At 37.7% G+C, this 27,070-nt stretch overlaps 1 protein-coding gene across 2 annotated transcripts in view; it reads left to right on the top strand.

Annotated features, from left to right (window-relative positions):
• TTBK2 (tau tubulin kinase 2) overlaps positions 1 to 27,070 on the top strand; it is a 232,985-nt gene that overhangs the window by 62,202 nt on the left and 143,713 nt on the right. The gene's annotated exons all lie outside the window — the stretch shown is intronic.

Raw genomic sequence — 27,070 nt, 5'->3', positions numbered from 1 at the left:
CAGGTTATCAGTGGCTAGGTAACATACTGTAGGACCCCAACATAGTGCCTTATCTTGCTTGGAATTTTGAATTTTGGGGGTTTTGATGTCAAGTTGCTAAAGATGAAGTAGAATGGATTTTCAGAAACTTTCCATTCCTTAGAAACAGGAATTTCAAAACTCTTTATCATAAAATTCTTTTTTCACAGAATTAATTAATTTTTAAATACTTTTTTCTGATTTCTCTGACACACACACACATATATGTATATGTATATACATATATGTGTGTATATATACCGTTATATCATAAATATGCCATCTCCAAATGATAGCATGGTAGTATGCATTATAAAAAGTCTCATCCATATTGAATCTTAATATTTTATTTTCAAAGAGTGACAGTTCTTGACTTTGTCTCTGGCATACATCTTAGCCCATGGGTATGTAGCTCTCTCCCCACTCATTGTAAAAACAACCATTTTTTTTCTAGCAACTATCTAATAATGGACAGTGATAAAATATGTTGGACATTTGTTCTTCTGTTGACTCTTCTGCTCTCAACCTGATGGCTTATTTAACTAATGACTTTTTAGGGTTTATTTTTATTTATTTTTTAGCAAATCAATATTTTTTTTAGTTTACATATTTACTAAGCATTCGTCAACTGAAGGAAATTACATGATGACAGATTCTTGGTACTCTATGTAATGATAATATTATGAAAAAAAATTATATGCTGGAATACTAAGATTGAATAGGTCAAAAAACCTGTTCTCATTCTGACTTCTTTTACTTCATCAATTCCTTAAGTTTAGTATTCTATTCTGCTAAATGGAGAAGGATTTCATATATTCTACAAAAGTCTTATGATGTCTCTTGCCAAACTTCTTGGTTGCTTGGCTGTCAGTGCTGCTTAGCTTATTTTAGAGAATGATGCTAATGACCCCAAGATTGTAATCTATTCCATGGTCATCAATACGCTTAACTCTGGCTAGTAACCTCAGTGCTGGGGACTGAATAAGGAAAGAGGAATGGGTTAGCACAAACTATTACCCCTATGGGATAAGCCAGTATAGCTGACACTAGATTATTAGCATCATCTTTGTATGAATCTTATGTTTTCAATGTTACTTTTTCTTTCATAGCATAATTTACATCATTCTCTTCTCAGTAAACATAGCACCATTTATCTAGATGGGTCGTAGTTATAATTCAGATGAAGCACCATAGGAGTCCTCTGCCTTTTTCCTGAGAAGAAGCTACTTTTGATTCATCTAAAGTCTTGTAATCTGCCATTTGTTAACCTCTATTAAAAATATTTCTTGTAATGTGCAACTTTTTGAAAATCAGAGACATGTCATCAGTTTGTTAAGATTCAGTTTGTAATTGGTGAGCAAACCTCAGATTCATGAGGAAAAAAGGAGAGGAAACTGTGACTGACTCTTTAAACCTTTCCCTACCTCTTAGGTATGATAGAAAAAAGCTTCTCAATCTGTATAATCCCTATCTTTCCCAGAGATAATTCCTTTTCCAGTGACTTGGAGATAATACAAGAAGGTGGCTTGTCAGTCCTTTGCAGGAGTGCTCGCCATTGACATTTCTGAAGAGTGACTTCTAGGTGACATAGGCTGAGTCTTTCTAGTTTTCCCTGCCCATGTTTCTCACGCAAGATCCCTTGTCTAATGACGTGCATGGTACAGCTTGAATCACTTAATAAGCCAGTAGTTAATAATGTGCTGAGGACCCTGGAATAGCAACAGTTTCTTTACTGTCCTCCCTGCATGCAGATTGCTGCCTTTATTGATATATTTTTCATATCATACCAAGGCAGCCCAAAGAAGTTTTCTTGTCTACTGATCTCTACATCATTTTTCTTAGAACAAATCACCTAAAAAATTTAAGTTCCTTATTCTTTGACATGTCAGCTCCAGACTCTTGCCTCTTTTTGTTCCCTCACCATTCATCTACTTTGTCTAAGGTATATTCTTTCTGATGGCTGCCACTCCTGATTTTGGGCCATTAGGAGTACTCTTTTATATCCGTGGATTACTTACTACTTAATCCATATCTAGGCAGCTTCAATGGAAAGGACAAAGGAAAATTAAGAGATATCCAGATGGATTAACTCTTTATAGAATGTAATGGGTTGATGTTCTGTTTATGCTGATTTGATTTAGCTATTAGCTGGTATATGAGTTTACTTTTTTATAGATAAAAGAATATTTATTTGTGAGTTAAACTTGAAATTCAAATTGCTTCCCTAAGAGATCAATATCTCTTTCTACAAAACAAAACCTTATATAAAAGCAGTTTCTTCACTAGTGTGTCATTGAACAGAAGTATTATATTCATAGGGTGTACAGTAATTCCTAGGATTGTAGGTCTAGAGCTAGAAGGGACTTTAGTGACCATCCAGTGTAATGCCCTCATTTTATAGGTGAGCAGTAGCGAGAGCTCACACTTGCCAGAGGTTCTCAAAGTCCTGAGTTACAGTGGAGTTAAGATCCAAACTCGGGCTAAGTCTGATAACTCTCATTTCAGAATTTTCTGCCATGCCACTAATGTCTGCAGATGGTGTAAAAACTGTGTGGTCCTTAGCACCTTCTTTTCCGCAGTGTGTCATCTCAGATTATCCCTTAGCTCTCACTGACTGCCAGGTTCCCCTAGAGTTAATAACTGGCCTCTCTGAGCTCGGTCTGCTTGTTAGGAAAAGGGCATCTATCTATAACTCTGGCGTTTTTCTGCTTTTGTTCATTCTCCTCTGTACAAATAACATAGTTCTTTTTCATTGGCTCTAAAGTATGTCATTGCTTCAATGGTCTTTTCTTCTCAGTAAACTTCTTGGCTTTCACATCTCAGTGTATCAGAGAATTCCTTTTTTTTTTAAATTTGAAAACCTTCTGTGTATATCCTGTAGTTGTCCATTCCAGTATTTTTACCTCCTGATATTTGCTTGTTTTTTATATTTTAATGCCTCTTTCACCTAAAGCCAACTGTCTCATCTAGCAGACCTAGTAGGTGGTATCTCCCCTGCCAAGCAACAGTTCTTTTCTAAAGTAAACTTAGTAAAGGGATTCATAAAACCTACTCATCTCTCCCTTTCGGCATATGTTCAAAGGAAGATCTTCCTCTTTTTTCTGTCCATTACTGTACTGAATTAATATCTTAGTTTCCCACAATTTGTATTAGAAGTGTCTAATCCCTAGTCAGAGGATGATAGGTTTAGGCCAAAAAAGGGAAGACAGAAACAAGTATTTATTGAGCACCTGCTAAGCACCAGGCACCATGCTAAGTGCAAATACTCACAATGACCCAGGGAGGTAGGTGCTCGTTTGATCCTCATTTCCTGTGAGGAAACTGAGGCAGACAGAAAATTTGGCCAAAGTCACATAGCTAGTATGTTTCTGAAGCTGAATTTGAACTTAGGTTAATATAAATAGTAAGTAGCAAAGCTCAAATTTGAATCCAGATTTTTTGACTGTAGAGTCTTTTGAATTCACCATGTCATGCTGCTGTTCTCAATTAGATCCTATTTTTTTCTTCATCAGCCTTTGTTAAGTGCCTTCTATATCTCAGGCACTAGGAATCCAGGGCCAAAAGTGAAACATTTCTTGCCCTTGAGGAGTTTATAGTTTAGCCAGGAGAGGCTACTTGTGTGGCATGAACAAAATTGACATGATGATTTTTATAGGAAAGGCTCTCACAGCTGGGGAGATTAAGAAAAGTCTTATGGAGGTTGCCTTGTACTAAGCTTTAGAAGAACTAAGATAGTCTAAGAGGTAAAGGTTGCATTTGAATCTCCAAACTCCTTGTTTCCTTCACCTTCTTGTCTTTCCTAAGCCATTATGTTCCCCAGCTCCACTTTCCTTATGTCTTACATTCCTTCTCCATTTAACACATTTACCAACTCTTAGTGTGGACTTGGTTTTCTCTCATGCCTAAATTTATTGTCATGTGTAATTGACTGCCTCATTCATCTTTTTCTTTCAGTCATCTCTTTTGTGTCTTGAGGCTCCAAGAAGGTGATGGAACTTCCCTATTTGTTTCTATTTGATTTTTCTTGCTGCCAATTTGTTGATCTAGGAAAACAAAACTGTCTTAATTTCTTAATTTCTAGTGATATTTGTTAAATTATGGCATGATATGTTTATGATAATGAAATCTACTGGGATTTGAATTACCAGGACCCTCTGGCATTTAAAGCTCAACTTTTTATTATCTTTACTAGTGGAGGAAAAATGTTGTGGGTAATCCACAAAATTATTTATATTTTGTTTAGGAATTTTTTAATATTATGTTTGAGTGTGGTTGTATTTAATGTTTGGAGATTTACAGTGCAGTCAAAGTTCATTAATTCAGCCTCAATTAACTCAATCTCTCTATTTTTTGGTTTTAATGATTTGGAAGAAGTGCCAAGCCAAAGTTTACTTTTATACTAATTATGATAAAAAACTTTTTAAGTAAATTGATAGCCCAAACAGGATTGCCTGTAAGAGTGTTTCAGCTAGGTAAGAAAATGGTACAGCAAAGCATACTCATTTTAGAAGTACCTATTGGCAGAGAGAGGTGATTTATATAAAAATGCCACTATACAAATATAAAATTATAGTCATTAATTATTACTGGTGGTAGTAATAGTAATCAGAATTTCTATTCATTAGGGCAAATTCCTTAAGGACCCTTATTAGGTAGCAGCTTGTTAGTCTACCTCTAATTATTTAAGATATTTAGTGTAACAAAACTTAATTTATTTGAAAATTATATGTCAGACTTTTCACAAGTTCTGACGGGCCTCAATTATTTCAAATTAGTGGAGTTCATTGTAAATTCACACAGCATACCTTGATGGTTTGCCTTAAGAGTTAACTGAAGAGCTGTCTGGCTTCTCTCTCCTCTCCTCCAGGATCCCCCACTTCATACTGTTTTATTAGCTGCCTTAATTTCTCAGTCTGTTGCAAAGTACCAGCTGAAAAGCAGGATGTGGTTCATACATTCCCTCGTTTGAGAAAGCTATTAAAGATTTTGATTTAGGAGGTCATCTCTTCTAAGTTTGGCAGGCTTAGAGTGAGGAGGATTTTGTCACTTTGGTGGATCCATGATCTCATTGATGTGGTTATTCCCAACATTGGTTTAGATGGCAACCCATCTAAACATTGTCTTCTTGTCCAATTCTTCTCAAACAACATAAAGAGATTTTGTTAATATTAGCAAATTAACAAATTAGACTAGGTGACTGAATCTGAAAGCATAATTTCCTCTGTATTTATCACAAGCCAGATAATTAAGAAATAATTTGATGTATAAAAATTCAGGAAAAGGCCACATTTTCTTCCATTCTATGGAGGAGAAAGTGATATTATTTTGGTTTCAGGGTATTTTTCCCCCTGAAATACTGGTCCTGCATTTTATTTTTGCCTTGTAGGCTACAGAGCACAAGCTGAGAGGTGGGAAGAAAGGTTACTCTTACAGGAGAGCAACTGTACCTGTTCTGCCTTCCCTGCTTGAAGTCTCCAGCTGCTACTTCAGAGTATGACTGTTATCTTTCCCCTGCCATAAGAATATAAGAAATACCTTACTTGATTAGAGTAGTGGTCCATCCTACCCAGGGGTCTGTCTCTTTTGCTGGCACCAAGGGACACTTTGTGAGGAAGCATAGTAATTGCTGTCCATGACATTCACCCCAAAAGTTACTTCCCTTTAATGAACTGTTGTGGATTTATCATCCCTGAATTTATCTAAACAGTAGCTTAATGTAGTTATATTTTCATTTTGCACTTCTTGAAGGAATAATGATTTCTTTACACTTATTACCTATTTTGCAAAGCAGTGCTTCCTTTTGTTTGCCTTAAAGCTATATTTTTTAAGGTTCAAGAGGAAACCCCTGGTTCTAGTGTTCTGGAATTTGATTAACAAGTCCATATTCATCTTCTCTATCCCATTCAGGATTTGTAGATGTCACTCATATTCTAGTTAACCTTCATCCTTCCAGATAGTACTGACTGCTCATCTTTGTAGTTGGTTCATCTATGAAAGCCAGGTGCTCTCTCTAGGAAGTAGTGATTGTATGACTGCCTTTTTATTTTTTGCTGTGGATAAGTATTTTATAAAAATCAACAACAAAAGAAGATATATGTTTAAATGTTTACAATATATTATTTACAATTGCAAAAAGCTGGTAGCAAACAGCCGCTAATTGGGCAGTGCCATAAAAAGTACAACAATAGTAGCCAACATTTATATGGCACTTTGATATTTGCAAAGCACATTATAAATGTTCTCTCATTTGACCCTAGAAATAACTCTAAAAAGTAGGCACTATTGTCTTCCTCACTTTATAAATGAGAAGACCAAGGCTAAGAAAGGTTGAGTGACTTGCCCAGGGTCACACAGCTAGTAAAGTATCTCATTTTTTTTATTTAATAAGTCTAGAAAATTTTTATTATTTAGACATAGCTAAATTGAAATGTGATGACTGGGAAGGTTCTGGATTTCTTTTCTTTTTTAAAAAAATTTATTCATTTTCAGTTTTCAACATTTGTTTCCACAAGATTTGGAGTTCCAAATTTTCTCCCCATCTCTCCCCTCCCCCACCTCAAGACACCATGCATTCTGATTACCCCTTCCCCTAGTCTTCCTTCCCTTCTATCACACCGCTCCCTTCCCCTATCCCCATCTTCTTTCTTTTCTTATATGGCAAAATAGATTTCTGTATCCCATTACCTGTATTTCTTATTTCCCAGTTGAATGCAAACACATTCAACTTTTGTTCCTAAAACTTTGAGTTCCAACTTATCTCCCTTCCTCCCTCCCCACTTATTCCCACTGAGAAGGCAAGCCATTCAATATGGGCTATACATATGTAGTTATGCAAAAGACTTCTATAATAGTCATGTTGTGAAAGATTAACTATATTTCCCTCCATCCTATCCTGCCCCCCATTTATTCTGTTCCCTTCTTTGACCTTGTCCCTCCCCAAAAGTGTTTACTTCTAATTACTCCCTCCTCCCATTTGCCCTCCATTCTATCATCCCCCCTACCTTACTTCTCCCCTTCTCCCCTACTTTCCTGTAGTGTAAGATAGATTTTCATACCAAATTGAGTGTGCATGTTATTCCCTCCTTAAGCCAAATGTAATGAGAGTAAGCTTCACTTTTTCCCCTCTCATCTCCCCCCTTCTCCCCTCCATTGAAAAAACTTTTTCTTGCCTCTTTTATGAGAGATAATTTGGACCATTCCATTTCTCCCTTTCTCCTCCCAATATATTCCTCTCTCACCCCTTAATTTTATTTTTTTAGATATCATCCCTTCCTATTCAGCTCACCCTGTGCCCTCTGTCTCTTTGTATATAATCCCTCCAACTACCCAAATACTGAGAAAAGTCTCAAGAGTTACAAATATTATCTTTCCATGTAGAAATGTAAACAGTTCAACTTTAGTAAGTCCCTTATGATTTCTCTTTCCTGTTTACCTTTTCATGCTTCTCTTGATTCTTGTGTTTGAAAGTCAAATTTTCTATTCAGCTCTTGTTTTTTCATCAAAAATTCTTGAAAGCCCTCAATTTCATTAAATGACCATTTTTCCCCTAAAGTATTATACTCAGTTTTACTGGGGAGGTGATCCTTGGTTTTAATCCTAATTCCTTTGATTTCTGGAATATCATATTCCAAACCTTCAATCCCTTCATGTAGAGGCTGCCAGATCTTGTGTTATCCTGATTGTATTTCCACAATACTTGAATTGTTTCTTTTTGATTGCTTGCAATATTTTCTCCTTGACCTGGGAACTCTGGAATTTGGCTACAATATTCCTAGGAGTTTTTCTTTTTGGATCTCTTTCAGGAGGTGCTTGGTGGATTCTTTCAATATTTATTTTACCCTCTGCTTCTAGAATAGCAGGACAGTTTTCCTTGATAATTTCATGAAAGATGAGGTCTAGGCTCTTTTTTTTGATCATGGCTTTCAGGTAGTCTCATAATTTTTAAATTGTTTTCTCCTGGATCTGTTTTTTCAGGTCATTGTTTTTCCAAAGAGATATTTCACTATGTCTTCATTTTTTTTTCATTCTTTTGGTTTTGTTTTGTAATTTCTTAGTTTGTCATAAAATCATTAGCTTTCATCTGCTCCATTCTGATTTTTAAAGAACTATTTTCTTCAGTGAGCTTTTCCATTTGGATAATTCTGCTTTTTAAAGCATTCTTCTCCTCATTGACTTTTTAGACCTCTTTTTGCCATTTGGGTTAGTCTATTCTTAAAGGTGTTATTTTCTTCAGCATTTTTTTGGGTCTCCTTTAGCAAGCTGTTGACTCGCTTTTCATGATTTTCTTTCATCTCTCTCATTTCTCTTCCCAATTTTTCTTCCACCTCTTTTACTTGCTCTTCCATGGCCTGAGACCATGGCATATTTATTTTGGAGGTTTTGGATAACTTTTATGGCTTCCTCTGATGGTATGCTTTGTGCTTCCCCATCTGAAAGGATGGGGGAAAATACCTGTTCACCAAGAAAGTAACCCTTTATAGTCTTACTCTTTTTCCCTTTTTGGGGGGCATTTTCTCAGCTGGTTACCTGACTTTTGAGTCCTTTGTCAAGTGGAGAGTATACTGTAGGGACCTTTAAGTTCTCATTTCCTCCAAGGTGGCACAATGAAGGGAGAGGCCTGCGCACTGGTCTGGCAGCAACCACAGGCTTTTCTGCCCAGGATCCTCCTGAAAACCTTCACCAGCTCCACCATGCCAGCACTCCTCACCCCAGGACTGCCACTCAGAACTGAGACCCAGATCAGCAGCTCAATTCCCTCAGCATCTTTACCCTGAGGGCTCCAAAAATGAACCCTGCTGCCTCAGTGCTGCCTCCAGAGGCGAGACCATGTTCCCTTCTCTCCCAGGTGAAAAAGCTTTCTCACTAACCTTTGAAACTGTCTTTGGTGTTTATGGGTTGAGAAATCTGGGAACTGCAGCTGTTGCTCATGATTCTGTGCCCTGAAGCCTGCCCCAGTCCTGTCTGAGCCACGCTGCGCTCCGCTCCAAGCCTGGTGCGATAGACCTTTCTTGTCAGCCTTCCAGGCAGTCTTGGGCTGGAAATCACTTTCTCTTTGTTGTTTTGTGACTTCTTCTGCTCTAGAATTTGTTTAGAGTCATTTTATGGGATTTGGGGGTAAAGCTAGAGCAAGTCCATCTTTCTACTCTGCCATCTTGGCTCCATCCCTGTATGATTGCTTTCTTGGGTCCACAACTGATAGCTTTGAATTTTATTATCCTAAAAGTATAATTTAAATGATTTTTCCCAAGGTAATTTATACTTGCCTAAATTAAATTTCATCTTCCACTTTTAGGATCATTCATACAATTCTGAGACATATTCCTGAAGTTTATCTTCAGCCTGGTATTTCCCTCTGTGGAATATTTAGCATCATCTATTAACTTAGAGAATTCACTGTGTGCTGTCTCTTCTGATCATTCAGGGTTATTACATAGGCATACTTTCTTGCAGGAAGGGAAATCCTAGGTTTGCTACAATGAAGTGGGTAGAGAATAGAGTTTGTGGGTTATGATAGAGATGAAAGAAAAATGAAAAGAGAATTCAGTGAAACATTAAAAAATACACAGAAGCAGCTTTAGAAGGTTACACAGTCAATAAAGCAAGACAGTTTTGTTATTACTGTGCAAAACTGAAAATACCTTTTTTTAAAAAAGAAACTATGTAACAAGCTTACAGTTTAATAACAATTTTCTTCTGTTTGTATATTGAGATGTTCACATTTATTGATATTAACTTCATAATTAAACTTTTTCAAAAAGAAAGTCATATGAAAGAACTATTATTTTTTGTCTTAAAAATAGGTAGTAATGAAGCTCTTAACTTAAGCTTTTTCCTTTTGTTGTCATTCTCCAGTGCCCATAGATATTTCAGATTACAAAGTAATTTTTAGCTGATAAGAATATGCAGCATTGGAGATGTAAATTTGTTTTAGGTGGTTTTCATTGTCTAGTTTATTACTAATAAATATTTCGTATAATAGATTGCTAATTCATATGCCATTTATAATATTTGTACTATCATATCTTGCTAATAACTTATTGCCACTTTATATGCCATTGAGATTTTAAAAAATTAAGTTAGAGACACGAAATCCTTTTTAAAATTTGATCAAGAAAACTATTTTTAAGAATCAAAAGATAATATTTTTGGGTGCTTACACACATAATACTTTTCTTGTGTGTGATGTACATGAATTATTTATCCAAAATGAACAAGTTATAGATATATACACTAAGTGTTCTGATCTAGTTATTTGAAAGATGTATAATTGTGAATTTATAAAATCTGATAAAACTAGCTCACAGCCTTTTTTCACTTGATTAAAGAGAGAAGCATGGGAGCCTTAATTGAACCATCATGAGAGAACTTTAATGAAAAGCTTGCTTCAATTGTATAATGTCATTGTGAGTAGAGATCCAAAATAGAAAATTACTTATTTTTGGAAGACACTGCTTGAGTCCTTTTTTGCTAACTAGATTTTAGTGAAGAATATAGAAAGCAGATTTATACTTTGATGTGGATATACATACAAACCTTGGTTCAGGTTAGATTTTGTTTCTTTTTTCACTTTTGTGTGTGTGTGTTCGTCCCTCATTGCCGTAGACCATGCCATCAGAGAAATAATGACATGACTTGCACTTGACTTTGTTTTGAGTGAGGGAGGGCTATGCGGGTCACCAGCTTCACTTCTCCTCCAGAGCTATCTGAATCCAGTGATATTCATCAGGATGACTGGAGATGACCCAGGATGAGGCAATTGGGATTAAGTGACTTGCCCAAGGTCACACAGCTAGTGAGTGTCAAGTGTCTGAGGTGAGATTTGAACTCAGGTCCTCCTGACTGCTGCACTGGTGCTCTATCCATTGCACCACCTAGCTGCCTAAGTTCTTTAGTGCCATCTGGAAAGGTGCTATGATGAGTCTAAATCACTGTCATCTTGAAGAAGAAAGGGCAAAGTGTGACATAATTTAGTCTGTAAATCCTGCCCCTTCTATGAAACTCTTTTCAGGCATTCTATTTCATTTAGATTCATCGTTTATCTGAACTCTGTATAATCTGTTACTTAATTATATATAATCCTGTATTTCCTTTGTATGTTCATTTCTTTAATTTTTGTTTCCATTTCTTTAGTAAGAGTAGAAGTTCCTTGAAGGCAGGAACAATCATTATCTATTTCCGAGCACATAGAAGGAAGGTACTGAATAAATATTGGTTGAATGATTTTTGGGAGTGGAAATTGGGAATGGGAAGATGGGGAGCCTATGTTTGGGTTCTCAGGACTCCATCAAGCATGTTCTATAACTGCTTTCTTCTGGCGAATCAATCCACAAGCATTTTCAAAACTGTAGCGTCTTTAACTTCCCTTCTCCCTTCCCCAATCAAAACCCAAAGAATGACCCAAGTTACTCTAGCCATGGAAGATTAATTTGACTTTTTCATTTTTTACTGTGACATTTTCATTTTAATGATAAGAACATTTACTGTATTTTAAAGTTTACAAAGCCGTTTACATAGTTTGATCCTTACAACAATCCTGGGAGGTAGTTACTTTAGGTATTATTATGCCTATTTTATAAATGAGGTAACTGATGCTCAGGTTAAATAACTTGTTGATGGTCACACAGCTAGTAAATGTTATAGGCAGGATTTGACCCAGGTCTTCCCGATTCCACAAGCCCATTACTTTTTCTACCATACCATGTTACTTTAAAAGGTAAATAGCTGATTGTCAACAATCATTGTTCATTGTTGCCTTTTTGTAAGTCCTGGAAGATCACAGGATGATAGACTTAGAGCTTGAAGAGATCCAAGAAGTCATCTAGTATGATTCCATTATTTTGTAGATGAGGCACCTGAGACCCAGTGAGGTCACGTGTGTGACGACTAACAGAGCTGGGGTTTTATCCATGGCCTCTGACTCCAAATCTAGTACCTGATCATGGGGCCTCTCTGAAGTGACATGCCCTGTGAATGCGACATGTTCTGTATATGATGGACCAGACGGACCAGCAAGCTGTCTGAATAATTGTTTTCTACAAAATTCTTCATCCCTAAAACATCAAAGGAAAGGAATCATAGTACCAGTCATGGTATAATTTCAGCTGAGTTCACAGGATAAGAATACAGAATCCCTTACACCAGGGGAGGAAGCATGAAGACCTTCATACTTTGGGCACCATTCAGTATCGTTGCTCTGCACGGATCCACGTATGTTCCTGGAGTGTAACTAGAAAGTCTCTAGAGTTGTGGGAGTGCTCCTTTGTGACAGTGACTCTCCTTGAAACTACACTTCTCCCTCCATTGTGCAAGAAGTTCCAGCCATTGACTCTGTCCACCTACTTGAAGGAATCTGAAAAGGGGAGGTGGAAGCACTGGTCAGGGCAGGAGATGTTCTCTGGGTTGGGCTCAGATCACAGGTGAGAGGAGAAGCAGTTCTGGCCTGATGGATAGGGATCTAGAAGTCTATCTGGACTGAATCCTGTCCCCCTGAAGTTACTGAAGTCGAGAGCCTCGGCCCAGCCCTATTCCTGTTTGCCCCAGCGTGAGGAAACTGAGGCACCCTAGTTTTAGGGGTGTGTGGAACAACAGGGAAGTGGCAGGCACTGAAAAGTGAGGGTTCCTAGAGTTGAGAAATGAGGAATATAAGAGAAGAACTGTAGCATTAAGCAAGAGAAACAGCCCAATTAAAAATTAAGCCCATGAGCAGACAAAACAGAGGGGATCATACTGATAGCAGAAAGAATGAAAAAAAATATTAAAAGGGAATCAAAACAGTATAAACATATAATAATATGAAGGGAAATGAACCTTTATCATCTGATAAAAGGCAGAATCCTGTGAATTCCTCAGGGATCATAGGACAACAGCAAGAAACTCCAAAATGGTTCAAATGAGAAATAAATCACCAAAAAGAAGAAATTAGAAATGAATTGAGGAAACCAGAGTTCTTGATATATAATTTTTATTTTATTTTATTTTATTTTTAATTTTTTTAAATTTATTTATGTAACTTTTAACATTCATTTCCACAAAATTTGGGGTTCCAAATTTTCTCCCCATTTGTCCCCTCCCCCCACCCCAAAACACCGAGCATTCTAATTGCCACTATCACCAATCTGCCCTCTCTTCTATCATCCCTCCCTTCCCTTGTCCCCATCTTCTCTTTTGTCCTGTAGGACCAGATAACTTTCTATACCCCATTACCTGTATTTCTTATTTCCTAGTAGAAGAACAATACTCAACAGAGTTGTTCCTAAAACTTTGTGTCCCAACTTCTCTTCATCCCTCCCTCCCCACCCATCCCTTTGGGAAGGCAAGCAATTCAATATAGGCCATATCTGTGTAGTTTTGCAAATGACTTCCATAATAGTCGTGTTCTGTAAGACTAACTATATTTCCCTCCATCCTATCCTGCCCCCCATTGCTTCTGTTCTCTCTTTTGATCCTGTCCCTCCCCAAGAGTGTTGACTTCAAATTGCTCCCTCCTCCCACTGCCCTCCCTTCCATCATCCCCCCCACCCTGCTTATCCCCTTCTCCCCCACTTTCCTGTATTGTAAGAGGTTTTCATACCAAAATGAGTGTGCATTTTATTCCTTCCTTTAGTGGAATGTGATGAGAGTAAACTTCATGTTTTTCTCTCACCTCCCCTCTTTTTCCCTCCACTAAAAAGTCTTTTGCCTGTCTCTTTTATGAGAGACAATTTGCCCCATTCCATTTCTCCCTTTCTCCTCCCAATATATTTCTCTCTCACTGCTTAATTTCATTTTTAAAGATATGATCCCATCTTATTCCATTCACTCTGTGCTCTGTGTGTGTGTGTGTGTGTGTGTGTGTGTGTGTGTGTGTATGTGTATGCAATCCCACCAGATACTGGAAAGTTTCAAGAGTTAGAAATATTGTCTTTCCATGTAGGAATGTAAACAGTTCAACTTTAGTAAGTCCCTTATGACTTCTCTTTGCTGTTTACCTTTTCATGCTTCTCTTCATTCTTGTGTTTGAAGGTCAAATTTTCTTTTCAGCTCTGTTCTTTCCATCAAGAATGCTTGAAAGTCCTCTATTTCATTGAAAGACCATTTTTTCCCCTGAAGTATTATACTCCTTTTTGCTGGGTAGGTGATTCTTGGTTTTAGTCCTAGTTCCTTTGACTTCTGAAATATCCTATTCCACGCCCTTTGATCCCTTAATGTAGAAGCTGCTAGATCTTGTGTTATCCTGATTGTATTTCCACAATACTTGAATTGTTTCTTTCTAGCTGCTTGCAATATTTTCTCCTTGACCAGGGAACTCTGGAATTTGGCCACAATGTTCCTAGGAGTTTCTCTTTTTGGATCTCTTTCATGCAGTGTTCTGTGGATTCCTTGAATACTTATTTTGCCCTCTGGTTCTAGAATCTCAGGGCAGTTTTCCTTGATAATTTCATGAAAGATGATGTCTAGGCTCTTTTTTTGATCATGGCTTTCAGGTAGTCCCATAATTTTTAAATTGTCTCTCCTGGATCTATTTTCCAGGTCAGTTGTTTTTCCACTGAGCTATTTCACATTATCTTCCATTTTTTCATTCTTTTGGTTTTGTTTTGTGATTTCTTGGTTTCTCATAAAGTCATTTGCCCTCCATCTGCTCCATTCTAATTTTGAAAGAACTATTTTCTTCAGTGAGCTTTTGAATATCCTTTTCCATTTGGCTAATTCTGCATTTGAAAGCATTCTTCTCCTCATTGGCTTTTTGAACCTCTTTTGCCAGTTGAGTTAGCCTATTTTTCAAGATGTTATTTTCTTCAGCATTTTTTTGGGTCTCCTTTAGCAAGGTGTGGACCTGCTTTCCATGCTTTTCTTTCATCTCTCTCATTTCTCTTCCCAGTTTTTTCTCCACCTCTCTAACTTGATTTTCAAAATCCTTTTTGAGCTCTTCCATGGCCTGAGCCCATTGAATATTTATTTTGGATGTTTGGGATACAGAAGCCTTGACTTCTATGTCTTTCCCTGATGGTAAGCATTGTTCTTCCTCATCCTAAAGGATGGGAAGAGACACCTGTTCACCAAGAAAGTAACCTTCTATGGTCTTATTTTTTTTCCCTTTTCTGGGTATTTTCCCAGCCAGTGACTTGACTTCTGAGTGTCCTCTCCACACCCACCTTGCCTCCAGATCCACCCAGCTAATGCTTGGGGTCTGAGATTCAAATACTGCTTCCTAGCCTCAGGGCTTTTGTCGGGGGCAGGGCTGCTATTCAGTGTGAGATTAAGTTCAGGTGCTCAGATGGGGACAGGGCCACCACTGGGGCTCAGTTCCCTCAGGGAGTTTATGAGGAGACCTTCAACAATGGATCTGAGCTTCTGCCTGCTTTGAGAGCCCCTGTCTGCTTCTGCCTTCTGAGGGGGCCTGAGTTATGGAGACACCTGGCTCCCCTCTTGGTCAGCCAAAGAGACTCTCTCACTGACCATTGGCACCTGTGGGTGGAGGGACCTGCTCGAAAGCTGGAGATTCTGTCCCTGAAGCCTGCTGGGATCTGCTCCCCTTGGTGCCATGCAGCCAAGGCAGGGCTGGGCTCTGCTCTGGTCCCAGCGTGACGGACCTTTCATGTCAGTTTTTCAGGTCTCTCTGGAACAGAAATCTCTTCCACTCTGTTGTTCTGTGGCTTCTGCTGCTCCTGAAGTTGTCGGGAGTTCTTTTTTACAGGTATTTTATGGGCTGTGGGTTCGGAGCTAGCATATGTGTATCTTTCTACTCTGCCATCTTGGCTCCTTCCATTGATATATAATTTTTAAAGGCACATAGCACAGTGAGAGAAATTCATTACATGATGGAGAATCTCTCCAAGAAAATAGCAGGGGAAAGAGACAACAACAGATCTGAACTTAGTGTGCAAGAAAGTAGTGTATGTTAAAGCCTGGGAAGGTTTTGGAGTTGAAAGACTTATTCATTGTATTGAGGCCTTTTTTAAAAGATCACTTTTTTCCTGTTTCTTTTCCTGGGATGAGGGCTCCTTTGTCTCCTTGCTTAATCTTATTTAGTGTATTTTTTAAATGGTGCTGACTTTTGGCACAACCACTCACTGCCATCTTTCTGGAAGCATATTAATTTTCTTTACTGCGTACACAATCTTCTTTAAAGCTTTTCCTGACCACTTTAATCTGAAGCATTCTCTTCCTTCTCTGAACTCCTATAGCAATTTCAGATTTCATAATTCATATAGTTATATATGAGTTTACATATTAAATGAAATAAAATATGAGGAATCACACCCCTAAAAATGTGTGTGCAATATTCAGATATATGTAATATCTGAATTATAAAATATCATTATACATATCCATTTATATAATGTATAATAACAGGAGCATGGCATAATGAACAGATAGCTAGCTTGAAGTCAGTAATTAACCTGGGTTCAGATTTCCACCTCTGACACATACTGACTGTATGACCCTGGACAGCTCATTTAATATTTCAGTGCCCCAGGGAATTCTCTAAGCCTTTTAAATGGCCAAGCACTTGCTGATCTGCACTGGTAGGGGGATTTTCTCACTGGGAATTGCCTATATCAGTGAAGTTACAGGTGCAGTTAAAAAAAAATCTTTTCCATTGAGACACGTCAGTGGAAAAGAACCATTAAAATGGCCGTGTGTTCTACCAAGGTGAATGCTTTTTTTCATAATAACATTGAGAACAGTGGGATCTTACATTCTGCACATCTTTCAGTCAGTTTAGAAATGGTAAAATTGTTGAACATTGCTTGTGAGAGAGCCTGCTTGTCTCTCGCTAATATCCTCAATTTGTGTATAGATGAATTTCATAAAGACTGTATCAGTGGGAGAGTTTAGACATATAGGATATCAATTTATATTATCTCTTTTGCCTTTTGGGGGACACAGTAAGATTTTTTCATGCCTCTGAATCTTTTCTGTCCTCAGATACCTTGCATAAGAATCTTGCAGCATCTTCACAGTTGTTTTACCTTCATCATGGATCTCTTATCTCACTTGGTCCAACATGGATGCTTTTCTTGTCTTTCTGTTCTAGTTCTTCTTAATGCCATTTCTGTCTACCTTTTGAGCACCTCTGGGACTATGATAATCCCTCCCCTTGGCTTTTTAGCTCCCTTTTTATGAATTGCATTGACTTTCCCCTGAAGAATGTAAGCTCCTGATGTCAGAGCCTGTCTTTCTTTTTTGGTTGTATTTTATCCCCCAAACTAAGCTCAGTTCCTGGCAAATAATGAGCACTTAATAAATGCTTGTTGCTTTGCTTTGCCTTGAAGTTCACTTCTAAGTATGGCAGTTCTTCTGTTCTTGGTGGCAAAAACAGTTTGTTGTAATAATGAAGCCATTTTTCTATAGAATTTTTTCTTTTTTTTGTTTATCTATCTATTTATTTGTTTATATATTTAAAGTTTTCAACATTCCTTTCCACAGAATTTTGAGTTCCAAATTTTCTCCCCATCTCTCCCCACCTCCCACCCCAAAATGCCTTGCATTCTGATAACCCCTTCCACCAATCTCCCTCCCTTCTAACCCCCCTCCCTTTCCTTATCCCCATCTTCTTTCTTGTCCTGTAGGGCAAGATAAATTTCTGTACTCCATTACCTGTATTTCTTATTTCCCAGTTCTTAATATTTGTTCCTAAAACTTTTGAGTTCCAACTTTTCTTCCTTCCTCCCTCCCCACCCATCCCCACTGAGAAGCCAAACAATTCAGTATAGACTCTATATGTGTAGTTTTGCAAATGACTTGCATAATAGTCATGTTGTGTAAGACTAATTATATTTCTCTCCATCCTATCCTGCCCCCCCATTTCTTCTATTCTCTCTTTTGACCTTGTCCCTCCCCAAGAGTGTTTACTTCTAATTGGTCCCTCCTCCCATTTGTCCTCCCTTCCATCATCCCCCCTACCCTGCAGGACTGCGGTCCTCTCTGCATCCAGTGAGACAGACCTTTCCCATCGGCCTTCCAGGTTACCCTGAGCTGGAAATCTCCTCCACTCTGTCATTTTGTGGCTTCTGCTGCTCTAGAATTTGTTGAGAGTCATTCTTTACAGGTATTTATGGGCTATGGGGGAAGAACTAGAGTATGTGTGTCTTTCTACTCCAGCATTTTGGCTCCACCCCCCTCTTCAGAATTTTTTATCCCCTTCTTCATCCTGGAAGATCACTTTATCCCTGGAATTCACAGACTCACACTTCAGAAGTACTATCCTCTCCACCTCAGGTGTCTCCCTCTGACTGTAGAGGGCAGATCTCCTTCTAGTATAGAAGTAACTATTGGCAGTATAAAATATCTGCCTGCTAAGATAAGCTCAGAACTATATGAACACAATTACAAAATGCTTTTCACACAAAGAAAGTCATTCTAAATAATTGGAAAAATATCAGTTGCTCATCGGTAGGCCAAGCTAATATAATAAAAATGACAATTCTACCTAAATTAGTTGATAATATCAATTAAATAAAGTGCCATATCAACCAGACTACTAAAAATTATTTTATAGAGCTAGAAAAAAAATAATTATAAAATTCATCTGAAAGAACAAAAGGTTCAGGGTCAAGGGAATTAATGAAAAGAAATACAAGGGCAGGTAGCTGAGCCATAAAAGATCTAAAACTATATTATAAATCAGCAATCATCAAAACTAGTTAGTAGTGGCTAAGAAATAGAGTGGTGGATCAGTGGAATTAGGTAAAGAAAACACATAGTCAGGGACTACAGTAATCTATTTGATAAGCCCAGAGACTCCAGCTTCTGGGATAAGAACTCACTATTTGACAAAAACTGCTGGGAAAACTGGAAAATAGTATGGCAGAAACTCGGCATAGACCAATGTCTTACACTGTATACCAAGATAAGGTCAAAATGGGTACATAAAGAGTGATACTATAAGCATATTAAGAGTGCAAGTCATAGTTTACCTAATAGATCAATGGGGAAGGGAAGAATTTATGACCAAATAAGAGATAGAGAACATTATGAAATGCTAATTGATAATTTTGATTACATTAAATTAAAAAAGTTTTGCACAACCAAACCCAATGCAACCAAGATTAGAAGGGAGGCAGAAAGCTGGAAAACACTTTTTACAGCCATTATCTCTGAAAAAGACCTCATTTCTCAAATATATAAAGAACTGAGTCAGATTTATAAGAATACAAGTCACTCCCCAATTGATAAATGGTAAAAGGATATGAACAGAGAGTTTTCAGAGGAAGAAATTGAAACTATCTATAGTTGTACGAAAAATACTCTACATTACTATTGATTAGAGAAATGTAAATCAAAACAACTCTGAGATATCACATCATACCTATCAGATTGGCTAACATGATAGAACAGGAAAATGATAAATGTTGGAGAATATGTGGGAGAATTAGAACACTAATTCATTGTTGGTGGAGCTGTGAGCTGATCCCACCTTTCTGGAGAGCAGTTTGGACCTATGTTGAAAGGGCTATAAAACTGTGCATACCCAAAATCAAAATCCAGCAAAATCATTACTAGGTCTTATCCCAAAGAGATCATGAAAAAGGGAAAAGGACACATATGTACAAAAATATTTATAGTAGCTCTTTTTGTGGTAGTAAACAATTATAAATTGAGGGGATGCCCATCATTTAGGGAATGGCTGAACAAGTTGTGGTATATGAATGTAATGGAATACTATTTTGCTATAAGAAAGGATGAGCAGGCAGATTTCAGAAGAATCTTGAAAGACTTACATGAACTGAAGTTGAATGAAGTGAGCAGAACCAGGAGAACATTGTACACAGTAACAGTCACATTGTGTGATGACCAACTTTAACAGACTTAGCTCTTCTCAGCAATCAAATCAAGGCAATTCCAAAATACTCATGATGGAAAATGCTCTCCACATCCAGAGAAAGAATTATGGAGTGTGAATATAGATCAAAGTATACCATTTTCTCTCTTTCTCTTTTTTATTTCTTGTGATTTTCCCCTTTTCTTCTGATTCTTCTTTCACAACATGACTAATGTGGAAATGTTTAATATGATTGTACATGTATAGCCTATATCAAATTGCATTCCCTTTGGGGGAGGAGGGAGCGGGAGAGGGGGAAAATTTTAGAACTCAAAATCTTATAAAAGTAAATGTTGAAAACTGCAAATAAATTTAAAAACACCATCAGAAAGCAAAAGACAAACAACAACCACGTTGTCATTCTACCTTTCCTTCTGGTTTGCATCCTCCAATCAGATTTTTCATTCACACTGTGACCTCCACAACTTCTCATTTTTTCCCCAGGCCATGACTCTGGACTAACTACACTCTCCTCCTTTCCCTATCTTAACCCCTTAGTTAATTAGTTCAATAATATACTGCCTTTTGTGAGTCTCTTGACTCCTTAATTGTATTAGTGATCTTGCCCTGCCAAACTTTAGCCTTGCGTCATTCACATTTTCCTTGCTTCTGTACACATGCTACTGCAAGAAGATGGAGAAAATAGAAACCTTTCTCATTGGGTCCAATTCCTATTTAAAATACATTACCTAAACAGAGCTGTCATTACTGTAAGGCAATCTTTTTACACCTTCCTAATTAACTCAGTATTCTACTCACCAAAGTGACTGCCAAACATTTTCATCCCTCCTCAAACCTCCCATGGCTGCTCCTCTCCCCACCTTCTCAGCTAAGAACCTTACCTTCTCTTTTATTGAAAAAATTAAGGCCATTTGCTGAGAGCACCCTCTTCTTTCCTCTTCCTCATCTCACTTTGACCAGGTGCCTTCTGTACTGTCTCCTCTTTCATCTCTTATTCACATGAAGAGATAACCTTTTTCCTTGACAAAGCAAACTCGTCTACATGCACAAGTAATCCTATTCTGTCTCCTCTTCTCTAGCAGATTATCCCCCCTTTAATCTCCACTCTCGCACTTAACTTCATTCACTGTCTAGCTACTAGCTACTTGCCTACTGCCTACAAACATTCTCATCTCTTCCCCATCCTCAAAAAACCTTCACTTGATCCATCCATCCCCACTAAGTATTGTCCCAAATCTCTCCCTCTTTCTGTGGCTAAACTTGAGAAGGTCATCTACAATAAATGCCTCCTTTAACTTTCTTCTCACTGTCTTCTTCATTCTCTACAGCCTGGCGTCTCACCTCATCTTTCAATTGAAAATGCTCTCTCCAAAGTCACTAAAAATGTCTTGCCAACTCTAGTGACTTTTTCTCAGCTTTCATCCTTGACTTCTTTGTAGTCTTTGACACTGTTAATCAACCTCTTCTCCTTGATATTCTGTTTCTTGTAACTTTTTGTGCCAGTGTTCTCTTCTGGGGCTCTTTCCTACCTGAATGCTCCTTCTTAGTCTCCTTCACAGAATGCTTAGTCTTCATTGAGGTCTGGTAACTGGGTTGTTATCTGCTCAGCTTTCAATATATTCTTCTCTCCCCCCACCCCACCCTCTCTTCTTCTGATTTTGCCTATTCCTATTTAGGTTATCCTTTCTATCCTTTCTAATACTCATGTTCACATTCTTGGTGTCATCTTTGACTCCTCAGCCCCATCCTACATATCCAATCTCTTGAGAAATCTGCTCATTTCTATCTGTAATATCTCTCATATAAACTCTCTTATCTTTATATTCATATAACTACTACTTAAGTTCAGACTCTTATCACCTCTTCCTTAAACTATTGCAATAACCTCCTAATTGGTCCCCTTACTCAAGTCTCTTCCCTCTCCAATCTTTCACAAAACTTCCAAAGTAATTTTCCTAAAGTTCAGGTCTGATAATGTCACTCCCCTACTTAAAAAACTCCAATGGCACTCTATTAACTCTAGAATCCAGTATTACTTTGTCTTATCTCATCCTTCCTAACTTTATAATTTTTGCATAAGCTTTATAGTGTATATAATTATTAGTATATGTAAAGCATATATGGAATAGGCAGATATTGGAGGTCTACATTCAAATATTTTTTACTGATAGGGTCGTATGATCAAAAAGGTTCGGACACCACCCCTTTAAGCAGTAGAGAAAGCCATTACAGCTCTGGGGCGAATAGGCAAGTGATATAAAAAGCCATCGTTTTATGTGGTTATAACTGTAGGATGATTGTAAAATAAAGAGTGTAATAATGTGCCTCCCTCTAATGTTAAATTTCACCTGCATCTCAAAATCATTGAGAAGAAAGCGCTTTGTAAACCTTAATCCTCTGTAGGCAAGTGGTGGTCATCATTATTTCTCTAAGAATGTAGTTTGGTAGAGGTCATGTACATACATGAAATGTATAACAAGGTATTGGACAGATGATTAAGTATCAAAATGGTCTCTGCATTTAATAAATGAAATAGGAATTGAGAGAGAAGATTGGTGTGGTTGGCTGGAAATTAGGGAAGACTTCTTGAAGGAAGTGAGACTTGAGCTGAATCTTATGAAAAATAAGTAGGAGTTGATTAGCAGAAGGGAAAGGGAAAGGTGTTGCAAGTATGGGCTCTACCAGTTTTTAAACCTTAGGAATCTGACAGTTTTTCTTCATAAGTCTGCAGATTTAAATATTTTAAATTTATATGTGCCTTTCTGTCTTTCAAATGGTCAGTTGGATAAAAATTATCTTCAGCTAATCACTGATTGGTGCTTTTTTATCTTTTTCCGTTAGACCAGTCTTCCACAACACCTGCCTTTAATTAACCATAGCAGGGTTTCCCTCCCCCCGCACAATTATTGAATTATTTTTCCTTTGTTTGCAATGCCTTTCACCTTAGTCCCACTTTGAACTAATACCTGTCTTCACATCCCTTTCTTCCCTTCTCCTGACCATTTCAGGATTCCTTGCTCTGCTCCCACAGATTGGTTCCACCTTTTGTAGCGTTCTTCAGCATGGTTTGCCCAAAGCAGCCAACAGCTTGGTCATCTGTAGTCATTCAAGGATCATGTAAGTCCTTTCAAGCAGCTGGCAGGTCCCAAGTGGTCCCCTTTTCCTAAATTCTCTGTTACTGTTGGGAGTATCCTCATCTTCCCAGTCACTCTGCTCTTCATTCCCTACTCTCTCACCCCTGGGATATCCAACCTATTGCCAACACCTGTCAATTTTACCTTCACAATACCTCTCAAATACTTCCGCTTTCTCTACTCTGACACTGATACCACTTGGCATTAGGCCTTCATCATCTCACACCTGTACTATTGCAGTGAGCTGGGGGTTGATTTCCTTCCTACAACTCTCCCCATTTCCATCCCTCTTCTAGCCATCAAATTGATATTCCTAAAGCATTGGTCTAACCATGTCACCCTCTCCATTCAGTCAACTACAGTGGCTCCCTATTAATTAGTTCCTGGATCAATTAAAAAACCATGTTTGTCTTTTACAGCCCTTTGTAACCTGGCTCTTTCCTGCTTTTCCTTAATCCCCTTCACATACAGTGTGATCCAGTGACACAGGCCTCCTTGCTCTTCCTCCCATATGATATTCCATCTTCTGATACATATTCCCTCCCCCACCACCTCGGTGGCCTCAGTTCAAATCTAGCCTTAGACACTTACTAGCCGTGTGACCCTGGGCAAGTCACTTAAGCCTTTTGCCCCAGTTTCCTCATCTGTAAAATGAACTTTAGAAGGAAATGTCAAACTGTTCCAGTATCTTTGCTGGGGTCGCAGAGTCAGATGTGACTGAAACCACTGAAGAGCCATACCTGAACTATCCTCAACTGCGAACCCCATACCTGGAACTATTCCCCTCCTCATCTCTCCCCCCACACATAATTTCCCTGGTTTCCCTCAAGTCTCAGCTAAAGGCTCATCTTCTGCAAAAAGCCTTTCTTAGTCTTCCTTCATTTCCATGCCTTGCCTCTAAAACTACCCCCAATTCATCCTGTATATCTTATTAGTAGATGGGTATTTGAGTGTTTTTTCCCCCAATAAACTGTGAGCTTTTTCAAAGCAGGGACTGGTTTTCGCTTCCCTTTATGTCAGCAGTGCTTAGCATAGTGCTTAGCACTTAATTGGTGCTTAAAAAATGCTAGTTGATTCATTAATTGGCCAGTGTGAGATTGTCAGTTGGTGGCTAGGAAAGAAACGTACACATGAGAGGGAAACGAAGTTTATGGTGGTAGGTAGGAGACTGTGACTGAGTATGAAGGGAATGCATGAATGTGTTACATGTGCACGTGTGGGAGAAGAGAGGTAGGTAGGAAATGGCTATAGGATTTTAATTCCCTATAGAACATTTCTCTTTATTAGTACTTGTGGTAGATATATAGTCACGGTTGGTGATAGCGTAGTGTTTTTAAGGGATAGGAAAGATGGTCCCCAGTTAAGAGGGTACTCAGTTAAAGACATTTAATTTCAGATTGATTGAGTAAACATTTATTAGTCTTTTGCCAGAAATTACTTCAAAGACAATACCAGAAATTTCTGTTACTAAAAAAACAAGGAACTCATTTTGAATATAGCATTTCTAGCATCTTTTTTTTTTGTTTGTAATAGAATCTAGTTTTGCTCAGTGATATAATGCTCTACCAGTTATCTGACAGTTCCTATGCTGAATGCCGTCTTCTAGGTAACTACTGTTAATATAGTCTTGTGACACCTTGATATTCTCTAATTTAATGATTGCTATGTTTGTTTTACATATCTTTATCTTTGTTTTTGCACCCCCAAAGTAATAACTCACCAGTTGTATAGTCTTATGAGCCTAGTTTGTTTGAGATAGGCATTGCGTTTAGTGTGATTTCTCTAGATCCTGTTTCACTGGACTTGAGGAGTACAAGCCTAAGGCTGATGTCATCATGTATGCTTGCAGGAGCACAAATGCTGGCATAGCCTGCTGAGAGAAAGGATTATTTCTCAGATGTACTTAATAATTAATTATTTAATTAGGACCAAGGGTTTTTTTCCTTTTCTACTTCCTCATACAGAAATCAACCAGTGTGGAAAATCTTGGGCCAAGACTGGATTCCTACTCATTGTGTTTACTCAGACACATCTGGGAAAATGTGTATTCTCTCTTTTGTTAGACAGGTGATATGGAAATTGATAAATGTCTTTGATCAAGACTTGGATGGTTGCACCCCCAAGACTTTCACTGGACTATAGCCCAGCCTCTGGTTGTAATATTCATTCTCATATTGTTAACCAATCAGAGTTGATCCCTACCCTCAGGAACATCCATTCTTCCAAGGGCAGTGAGCCCCCTGCCACATAGGATCTTCAGCACTTGAGAGTGCCTCTGACCTTTTATTAATAGCATGTTAGCTTAATTAATAAAATGATAAATTACCTCAAAGCAATGTCTCTCAAACTTTAAATGTCACACTGCCTTGTTGAAAAACTTTTTATTAGACTGGTGTTAGATCTTGCTTCTGTTATCCTACTTGGTTTAAAACAGAGGTGTGTCTTACCAAAAGTTAGGCAATATATCAAGTGATGGATTTGTTTGGTCATAGCAAGTTATAGAGACTCTAGAGTATACAGGATGGGGGCAGGAATCTGCATCAGCAGAGAGAATACCCACATTGATAAAATCACAGATTCTTAAAGTATTGAAGTAAGTAATAACACTGAAAAATAACTTAATATAAATATGCAAAAGTAATATGTTAATATTTAGGACAATAACATAAAGGAAAGAAAGATCTTAAATGAGCCAAATAGACTATAGAGGCTGTAACTTTCTATCAAATTTCCTTCCCAGGATTCTACAGTGAAATGACTTAGCACGTAGGAAATTAATAATCATAACAAATGGCTTAATTTAGTGCTTTAATAAGTCTATAATAAGGAGCAGGACTGAATAAATATAATAAAAACAATATACAAAAGTAAATGAATAAACAAGAGATAACATTTATTGGTAGCACATAACTGGTAAAATCAAGTAATGAGGGAGGACACTTAGAGAAAAACTAAGGTGAACTAAACATTTTCTGAAATAAGTCTTCAGGGAACAAGACCTTTCCCACCTCAAAATATATTCCCCACTGGCTTGCCAGAGTGTCTGAAATATATATTATTAAAGACTTTGTTCCTTCTATTTCCAGGATGTTTCTTTTTAAAAACCAAGTAATACATAGAGCCAGTAGCAATAAAGTATGAATTAATTGATTGGAGAACAGCGTGCCAATCATCTGACAGAATCCCTCAGGAAGTTAAACATAAAACAAATATGCTTTCCTCATAGGGAAAGGAATTAAAAAGAAGGCCCAGAATATGAGGTAATATAAAGGAAACAGGAAAAGGGAGTCTGTGGACTAAAGAGCAATAGGCCTCTGCTGGAGGGCAGGTCACTGGGAGAGTTCAGAAAGTCACTGAAAACAGACTTGGTCTGTGGCTCACATGTGGTCCTGGACCTTCTTGGAAGTCTGTCTGAAGACTTCACCTCCCCCACATTGTCATACAATCTGCTTTATTTACCATTTAATGTCCTTGATCCTTAGACCACGGATTGATTATGAAGACTGCCTTCCGCCACATTTTTTTCATTGATTTCATTGATATTCTTGACCTTTTGTTCCTCCAGATGAATTTAGTTATTTTTTTCTAGATCTACAAAGTAATTTTTAGTAGTTTGATATCACAATGAATAACTAAATTCATTTAGAGAGTATTGTCATTTTTATTATACTATCATGGCCTACCCATGAGTATTTAATATTTGTCCAGTTGTTTATACCTGTCTTTCTTTATTTGTGTGAAAAGTGTTTTGTAGTTGTGTTCATATAGTTCCTGTGTGTATCTCTTGGCAGGTAGACTCCCAAGTATTTTATACTGTCTGCAGTTATTTTATTTTTAAATATTTTCCCCCAATTGTGTGTAAAAACAATTTTTAACATTCTTTTTAAATTTTTAGTTTCATGTTATTTCCCTCGTTCCTTTCCCTCCCCTCCCCACACCCTGATATGGCAAGAAATTTGATAGACGTTATACATGTGCAGTCATTCTGCAGTTATTTTAGGTGGGATTTCTCTTTCTACCTCTTCCTGCTAGGTTTTGTTGGTAATATGTCAAAATCCTGATAATTTATGTGGGTTTATTTTATATTCTTTAACTCTGTAAAAGTTGTTGCTAATTGTTTTGACGAGTTTTTTAGTTAATGCTCTTGGGTTCT

The sequence above is a fragment of the Notamacropus eugenii genome, chromosome 7, assembly GCF_028372415.1.
Source record: "Notamacropus eugenii isolate mMacEug1 chromosome 7, mMacEug1.pri_v2, whole genome shotgun sequence".
Taxonomy (NCBI): domain Eukaryota; kingdom Metazoa; phylum Chordata; class Mammalia; order Diprotodontia; family Macropodidae; genus Notamacropus; species Notamacropus eugenii.
The sequence above is the reverse complement of the archived record's forward strand: the minus strand, read 5'-3'. Positions and strand labels throughout refer to the sequence as shown.